Source organism: Arachis hypogaea, chromosome 4, assembly GCF_003086295.3.
Source record: "Arachis hypogaea cultivar Tifrunner chromosome 4, arahy.Tifrunner.gnm2.J5K5, whole genome shotgun sequence".
In the NCBI taxonomy this organism is placed as follows: Eukaryota; Viridiplantae; Streptophyta; class Magnoliopsida; order Fabales; family Fabaceae; genus Arachis; species Arachis hypogaea.
In genome coordinates, this window is record NC_092039.1 from 60,145,498 (window position 1) to 60,155,384 (window position 9,887).

Genomic DNA, 9,887 nt, shown 5'->3' on the forward strand with positions numbered 1-9,887 from the left:
AAACAGCTCAGAAATCGTTGATTGTGAAATCAGGTTCGTACAGGTTGCGGCAAAGTGTACGATGCGGATGCGACGTGGGCACGTCATCCACGCGTTCGCGTTGCCTAACTTCAAGGCAGCTATAGCAAATTATATATCATTGTGAAGCCCTGGATGTTAGCTTTCCAACGCAACTAGAACCATCTCATTTGGACCTCTGTAGCTCAAGTTATGACCGGTTGAGTGCGAAGAGGTCAGGCTGGACAGCTTAGCAGTTTCTTCAACTTCTTGTATTCCTTCCACTTTTGCATGCTTCCTTTCCATCCTCTGAGCTATTCTTGCCCTGTAATCCCTGAAATCACTTAACACACATATCACGACATCTAATGATAATAAGAGAGGATTAATATTAGCAAATATAAGGCCAAAGAAGGATGTTTTCAATCATAGCACAAAATCCGGAAGGAAAACATAAACTCATGCAATTAGTATGAATAAGTGTATGAAAGATTGATAAAATCCACTCAAGTGAGCACAAGATAAATTATAAAATAGTGGTTTATCAACCTCCCCACACTTAAACATTAGCATGTCCTCATGCTAAGCTCAAGAGAAGCTAAAGGGAGTGAAGAGGAATGATAGAATGTATGAAATACAACCTATCTATATGAATGTAACTACATGCAAAGATGATTCTACCTACTTGGTGAAAAATTAAATAAATCTTTCAAGAACAAATATGAATTGGATTTCACTAATTCAAATCAGAAAATACAATATAAATAACTTGCAAGAAGAAGATAGCTCATGAAAGCAAGGAACATAGAATTAAGCACTGAACCCTTACTGGTAGTGTATATCATTCTAACTCTCAAGTCTCTAGGGTTAGTTCTCTCAATTCTCTACTAATCTTGCTTTCTATAGCTTGCTCTTCATCTAACAATCAACAAAAATTTAATGCACTAATACACGAATCAAGAGGTCTTTTAAGGGTTGTAATGGGGTTAGGGTCAAGGTAGAATTGTATTTGGCCAAGTGGACTAAAATATGAATCCTTAGTTAACATAAACTTTCCACCTAACTTAAGACAATCCATTTAATTAAAATGCAAAATCTAACTCCCCATTAACTGTGTTTTCCACATATTCATGCATCCTAAATTTGAGTTCAGTACATATGCATTGATACCAACACTTACTTTGGAGCATTTTGTCCACTTTTGCTCTTTTTTTCTTTTCTTTTTCAATTTTATTTATTATTTTTCTCTTTTTTTTATTTTTCTTTTATTTTTCTCAATGCATATGATTAAAGTATTAAATGCAATAATATGTGCTCAACTATTATTTTGGACATTTTCACTAAAATATACAACACCCAATTACTCAAACCAAATATTTTCAAATCCAACTTCTCCACACTTAAATCATGAGCACTTTTACTAGTCTAAGCTAACCAAGGATTCAAATTAAGGACATTATTACTTTTCGCTAAGAGTTAGTAATGAGTAAATTAAAGAACAAATGGGTAAAATAGGCTCAAATTGGTTTGCAAAGGATAATGGAAGGGTAAGGCCATATGGGTATGTAAGCTTAGTGAAACAAGGCCTCAATCATATAAGTGCATGCATACATCAAACAATGGAAATATAGAATTAAGCAAGATAAAGATTACAATTTTAGAGAGAATAACACACAAAAATAAAATATATTGGTTGATAAGATGTAACCAATCAAATAGGCTCAAAATCTCACTGGTTTTGTGTGTTCGAGCTCTAAACCATGTTCCAATATAATATTTCTTCAAACAAGTTTTTCAAAAAGTTTAATTCAAATTAGTGAAATGCTATAAAAATTTTCTTGAAAAAGATTAGTGAAATGCTATAAAAAATTTCTTGAAAAAGAAAATGTTACTTCAACCAAGTGGTAAAATATGCACAAAATCAAGAAAATATGCAATCAAACATGCAAATGCAACAACTAATTTAACAAAGAGAATTTAAACATTGGTGTTGAGAAGAGGATAACTAACCCATGAAGATCGGTATCGACCTCCCCACACTTAAAGATTGCACCGTGCTCGGTGCATGCGAAGATGTGTAGGTGGACGGGCTGCTCCAACTGATGCCTTTTCTCTATAGATTGTGCAGATTGACTCGTCTATCTCCCCATATAAAGGTTCTTCCTGTCCCCTCTCGGTGGCCATCCTGAAAGAAGAGGAAAAGGAAGAAAAGTAACCCAGAAATAAAGATAAGAGCATAAATAAAATATGGGTGTTAATGCCAAATAATAAAGGTCTGAATTACATGGTAGCTACAACATGCAAGTGAGAAAATAGTGGAAGCAATTGGCATATCAATAGTGCAAAAATTTGCAACAATAGGGAAGAGTGTGGGCAATGAAAGACAATGTAAGTGCATATCAATGCAAAAGGAATATCAGTATTATAAAAATTAGCATTGACTTATGAATAATAATACCCAATCAGAATAAAACAAGTCATGAAGCACCAAAATAATTCAAGAAAAGATGCAATAGTTGAAGAAGAGAATTTTAACACCAATGAAAAAGAAAAAGAAAGTAAGAAAGGAGGAAGAAAGAAATAAGAAGGAAAGAAAAGATTTAGATATGAGGAAGAAAAGATAAGATATTTGGCTGATCTGGATAAGCTGTGCGCCGCTTGTGACGCAGACGCGTGAGTGACGCGTTCGCGTGGATAGCGCTTCTATGAAATTACACGGACGCGTCATCCACGCGGTCACGTGGGTCGATTTGTGCTATTAGCGCGAGGGCAGCCTCGCGGTCGCGCAACTCTCTGTTTTAAATGCTTATTGCCAAATTTTGGGGTGACACGGTTGCGTGGTTGATGCGATCACGTGGATGGCCTAATTTGAAAAACGATGCGGACGCATGGGGCACGCATTCGCGTGGTAGGGCTTGTGCTTCTAGCACGGCTCTAGCCCCACTCCATCACAAATTTCGGCCATACACCCTTTTTACGTCAATTTTGAGGCACGCATTCGCGTGAGTGACGTGGACGTGTGGGAGGCGTTTTTCCCACATGACACGGACGCGTCAGCGACACGGTCGCATCAGTCAAATTGTGCCAAAGGCACGCCTCTAGCCACGCTCTCGCGTGACTCTCTATTCACTTTTCTTTTCTTCCTAACGCACATATGACACCGACGCGTCATCGACACTGTCGCGTCGTGTGCTCTCTTGTTTTTTTTTTCATGCAGTATACAGAATGCAGAATGCAATGAATGTTATGCACAATTACAGGTTCAATCAGAATTCAAAAACAGACTAAAATGGAAAAAGAACGATCATACCATGGTAGATTGTCTCCCACCTAACACTTTTAGTTAAAGTCCTTAAGTTGGACATTTGAAGAGCTTCCTGTTATGGTGGCTTGTGCTTGAATTCGTCCAGAAATCTCCACCAGTGTTTGGAATGCCAGTATCCTACGGGGTCCCAAACAAGGTACTTAAATCTCTTGAGTGGTCTCAAGCAGGTCTCCAGGCTCCCGAGGTGTTGAATGTCGGAATAGATTCTAGGATCCCAAACTCTACTTTCACACCCATCTTTGTTTCGATCTGTATTATTCAAGCCGCGTGATAAGTAATCTAAATCCTTACTGCAGTGACCAAACAGCTTTTGAGATCCTTCCAATTGAGCTTGACACCAATTCTTGCACCTCAAATTGAAGTACAAAGCCTCATTGAATCTTCCATACCAGCTCTGAGTGCAAGTCATTCCCCGTTTGCTCTTAAAGCTGCAAATAGCTCTAAGCTGGCCATCTATTTCAAGTAAACCATATTCAAGTGGAAAAGTAAAGATGAAAGTCAAGGATTTTACCCACTTGAAGTTTGTGTTGGGTGGTAATGGCCTTGGGATAGGTGTTTTCAGTGGTTCCATAAGCTCTACTCCCTTGTGGTCTTCAGTGAATTCCTCAACTTCTTTGCAAACCTTTTCCATTCCAGCCATGTCCTGGTCAAAGTCCTCCATATTTTCCTCATCTCTTGAGTCATAATTAGGAGGCTGAGAAAAGTTGACCTCTGCATCATCTTCGTATTCACTTGGGGAAGATTCTTCTATCTCAAAGAATTCACTTGCGGATGCAAGTTCATTACTAGGAGGACTTGACTGGTGACTATCATCATCAAGAAAACTTGAGTCTTAGGTTATTCCGTCTAGTTCTTCAAAAGATATCTGCATTGGAGGCTGTGCAAAATCCTCTTTAGCGTCATTTGTAGCGTCTTCGACGGAGCTCTCCACAACTCTGGATTCATGCAGAGGTTCAGTATCTCCTAAATCTTCAACCAAGTCTTCTTCTTCTACAGTGACAGCGTCCTCTACTTGTTCTAGTACGAAGTTATGCTCTATGATGTCCACTAGAGTTTCTAGTGTCTTCTTCATGCTACGTTCTTCATTAGATTCCCCACATGAAGCCATAGGAGTCTGTTGAGTGTCTGAACATCTGGAAGATAATTGATTTATTGCTTACTCCAGTTGATGAAGGGTTGCATTAAATTGGTCTACTGATTATTCGAAGCAAACCTATGATTCTTGGCTTGATGGATATGGACATGGTGCATAGGGGAGTGGTGGTTCTTGGGAGTAAATTGATTGGCGTTGGGGCGAATAAGGATCATATGGTGGCGAATGGTGAAAAGAAGCTTGTGAGTATGGTGGGTTGAGGTTGTGTTGAAAGGATGATCTCTGAGCATAGGGTGGGGCTTGTTGATAGCTACAAGGGGTCCACCAAATCTATCAGTTGGGTATGCATTGTAGAATGGTCTCCGTCCATGGTATCTAGGAGGGGTTGTTGCCTAAAGTGGTGATCAGATCCTCTTGGCTCCATCCATCTTTGATTGCTTAGACCTTGATGCATCGTCCGGTTATAGCTTCCATTCCTTGCAACATAAGTAGAACTAAACTCAAAGCGAGAGGGGTGAGAATTCATAGTAGTTATCAGAAATAAAAGGGGAAGAGAAAAAAAACAAATAAACAAGTAAAAAAAAATATTTACAATAACCAATAATAAGGCACACATTTGCAATTCTCCGACAACGGCGCCATTTTGAAGAGAGGAACTTTTGCATGGTCTAGAATTCAGAATAAATTCCCGGTGCAAGTATAGCTTCTAAACCAACAAAAATTCTTTCTTACAAACGTTTTGGTTGTCACAAGTAACAAATCCCTGTAAAATTGATAACCGAGTATTTAAACCTCGGGTTGTCTTCTCAAGGAATTGCAGGGAGGTATGTTCTTATTATTGGTTATGAGTTTTGTAGATTTGGGGTTTTGAAAGTAAGGAAGGAGTATGTTAAATGACAAATAAAATAAATAAATAACTGTAAAATAAACTCTTGTCAAGATATGAGAAATTGGAAGTCCTATCCTAGTTATCCTTATCGATGGTGATGAGAATTGAGTTTTAATCCAACTTAGTTAACCTTTACTAAAGCAAAGGAAAGTCAAGTGGACTAATTAGTTTGATCCTCAAGTCGTAGTCAATTCCTAAGAAAGGACTAGAGTTATTGGAATTCAATTCAATTAGCAAAAATAGCAATTATTAATCACGATGAGTTTGATAACTCAAGAGTCTCTAATTAATCAATTAAAGCCAATAATAAATAATCTAAATTAAAAATAGGGAAAAACAATCATGAGTCTAAAATACCTCAAATTATATTAAATAAAGAAAATCCTAACATGAATAGTTCATAAGCCAAATAAGCAACATAAGTAATACAAGCATTAAATTATCTGAGAGTAAAAGAAAAAATAAATAAGAAAGGAACATTGAACCTGAGATTTGAAGAAGTTGAAAATATTCCTAAGTTCTAAAAATCCTAATCCTAAATCCTAAGAGAGAGGAGAGAACCTCTCTCTCTAAAAACTACATCTAAAACCTAAAATTGTGAGTAATGATTGAATGATGATGAATTAATAGATTCTCCCACTTTATAGCCTCTAATCTATGTTTTCTGGGCCAAGAACTGGGTCAGAAACAGCCCAAAAATCGCTGATTGTGAAATCTGGTTCGTACAAGTCGTGGCAAAGTGACGCGGAGGTGTCATCCACGCGTTTGCGTGGATTGTGATTTTGCAGATGCGACGCGGGCACGTCATCCACGCGTTCACGTTGCCTAGCTTCAGGGCAGCTATGGTAAATTATATATTATTGCAAAGCCCCAGATGTTAGCTTTCCAATGCAACTGGAACCATTTCATTTGGCCCTCTGTTGCTCAAGTTTTGACCCTTTGAGTGCGAAGAGGTCAGGCTGGACAGCTTAGTAGTTTCTTCAACTTCTTGTATTCCTTCCACTTTTGCATGCTTCCTTTCCATCCTCTGAGCCATTCATACCCTGTAATCCCTGAAATCACTTAACACACATATCACGGCATCTAATGGTAATAAGAGAGGATTAATATTAGCAAATATAAGGCCAAAGAAGTATGTTTTCAATCATAGCACAAAATCCGGAAGGAAAACCGATGAAAGGGCATTTTGGCCAGTTTCATTGACCTTTCTTTACTGTTTTTAAGGTAGTTTCATGCATTTTCTTAAGAAATAAGCTAGTTTTGGGTAGATATTCACTTACATCTTGTTTCAAGCAAACATTGTGCATTTTACATGATTTCATGAGAATTTTGCATGAATTATATGACAAATTGGATGATGCATGTCTCATGACTTGGACTAGAACTTTGATGCACTTTGCTGCTTGATTTCAGGGCAAAGGAAGCAAAGAAGAACCACGTTAGCATTTACGTTAGTTCAACTAACATGACCTCTAACGTGGAATGGGAGCTAGCTTGCAAAGTTAGTGAGAAAGGTAATCGCCAATAACGCCCTCGAAGCCATCACAGCCTACGTTAAGAGTCACGTTAACTAAGTTAACGTGAACTCTAATGTGGAAGAATACAACAAGGCCAACGTTAGTGACACTCTCCTTTGTCACTAACGTTGGACTAAGCTCATAATTGGCCACGTTAGTTGCCACGTTAACTTAGTTAACGTGGACTCTAACGTTGGAAAGCAAAAGAAAAGCCAACGTTAGTGACATTCACCTTTGTTACTAACGTTGTCCAAGCCTCTGTGAGCCACGTTAACTCTCACGTTAACTAAGTTAACGTGGAAGCTAACGTGGAGAGAGCAATTGATCGCCAACGTTAGTGACACTTACCTTTGTCACTAACGTTGGGGTGAACCTCCAAGAGCCACCATGAGCAACGTTAACTCCCACGTTAACTTGGAAGCTAACGTGGATAAAGAGATGATGAGCCAACGTTAGTGACACTCACCATTGTCACTAACGTTGAAGATGGCCAGCATGACTACGCTAGAGGCCACGTTAACTAACGTGGGAAGTAGGGGCACATTGGAACGTTAGTGACAAAGGTAAGTGTCACTAACGCTCTCGAAGAATTAGCATTACTACGTTAGAAGCCACGTTAACCTAGTTAACGTGGACTCTAACGTAAGGAGAAGGGGTGACTCACCACGTTATTGGGAAAGGTAAGTCCCAATAACGTATGCGAAGGGCCAAGAGGCAATGTTAGGGGTCACGTTAGTGCCACTAACGTTGAAGTCAACGTGATCATATTTGGGTTAGGAACGTTAGTGAAAAAGGTGATTGTCACTAACGTTTTCGAACCCACACTTTCACTTAACGTTGACACCACTAACGTCCTGAGCCAAAGTCCCTGCCTACTTCACATTTTCTCTCTGCAAGCAAAGCTAAGCCCAATAAAGTAGATAACTACTTTAAACTCAAGATCTAGAGGCCCATACCCAAGACTTGAAGAGCCAACTAGAAGATCAGAAGAGTAGTATATATAGGAGTAGCTTTGAATTAGATGGGAGGTTGGAAACTTTAGGAGCCTTGGGCATAGAACTACTCTCTGTATTTTACTTTCTCTACAACTTCTAGTTTTACTTTCATGATGTATTCTCCATCTTTGTTTTCATTTTCCAAAGCTATGAACAACTAAACCCCTTTCATTGGGTTAGGGAGCTCTGCTGCAATTTGATGGATCAATATTAGTTTTCATTCTTCTTCTTCTATCTTTTCTTTTGATTTTACTAGAAAGCTTTCAATCTTCATCCAATTGGGTAGTTATCTTGGAAAAAAAACTATTCATACTTGGATCTCTTCGGAACCTTGGAAGAGGAATGAATAAATCATGCTAGAAATGCTTTCTCATGCTGGACAAAATTGGGTTTGGATGGATATGTGACTATAATCCTACCAATACTTGATTTGGGAATGCATGTGGTATAATCAGTGACCGTACTTCATCTCTTCTCATGAGCAATTAACCAAGGAATTGGCTATTGATCAAGATTTGAGAGATTGGATTACCAAGGAATTGGAATTTGATCATTTAATATTGCCAAGGAGATCAATGAATGCATTGATTGAGGAAGAGATGAAAATGAATTTGATCTGGAGAATGCAACATCTCCTAAGCCCAATGAACTCCCCATTTCTGATCTTACCCATTCTCTTTAATTTCTGCCATTTACTTTTTTTAGCATTTCCCCCATTCCCATTTAAGATTCTGCAATTTACTTTCTGCCATTTACATTCCGCTCTTTATTTCTAGCATTTACTCTTTCTGCTATTTACTTTTCCGCTATTTAATTTTTTGCAAATCTCAAATCAAAATTCTGGTTCGCTCAACTAGAACATTCCTCTTATTAAAGTTTCTTGATCAATCAATCTCTGTGGGATTTGACCTCTCTATAGTGAGTTTTTACTTGACGACAATTCGGTACACTTGCCGAAGGAAATTTGTTACTAGACGAATTTTCCGTGCATAAAGTTTATGGCGCCGTTGCCGGGGATTGATTTGTATCAACAATGATTAAGTTGGAGGATAATTAGATTGAGCATTTTTCATTCTGTTGATCTAAATTTCTGTTTGAGCAATTTACTTTCAGTTTCAGTTGTTTTTTTTTTCCATCCCTTCAACCCTTTTATTCCAGTTGTTTACAATCTTCTTCACTCACCACTAACTGTTTGATATATTGCATCACTCACACTAACAGCATTTTTTTACAAGAATAGTTTCTGCATTTATTTCCTTGCTTGTGCCTTGTTAATTGTATGACAGGGAGAAGAAGCGGGGCTTCAACTTCCTTTGATTCTGAACCTGAGAAGACCTTCCTTAGATTAAGGAGGGAAGCAAGAGGAAAAAGAGTAGTAGGTGCTGAAGAAGAGGAAGAATATTTCAAACCCAACATGGAAGAGAATTTGGAGAACAACCATGAAGAGGAGGCTCATAATCAAGGCCATGCCAACCATGCTGGGCAAGAAAGGAAGGTCTTAGGATCCTATATCAATCCTAATCTCGGAAACTGTGGAAGCAGCATTCAGAAACCCACCATACATGCCAACAATTTCAAGCTAAAACCTCAGCTCATCACCCTAGTGCAGAATAATTGTTCATTTGGAGGAGGTGCTCAAGAAGACCCTAACCAACACTTGACCACCTTCTTGAGGATTTGTGACACAGTGAAGTCCAATGGAGTCCACCCCGATGTCTATAGGTTGCTCTTGTTCCCCTTTTCACTCAGGGACAAGGCATCCAAGTTGCTTGAATCCTTTCCAAATGAGAGCTTGACTAATTGGGAAGAGGTAGTGAACAAGTTTTTGGCAAGGTGTTACCCCCCTCAAAGGATCAATAGGCTGAGACTTGAAGTGCAGACATTCAGACAGCAAGATGGGGAGACACTTTATAAAGCTTGGGAAAAGTTCAAAGATCTAACAAGGAGATGCCCACCAGAGATGTTTAATGAGTGGGTTCAACTTCACATATTCTATGAAGGTTGGTGCACGAAATTGTGATCATCAATGGCGCTATCAACATGGTACGCTCAATTGCAATCTCAACTCTTT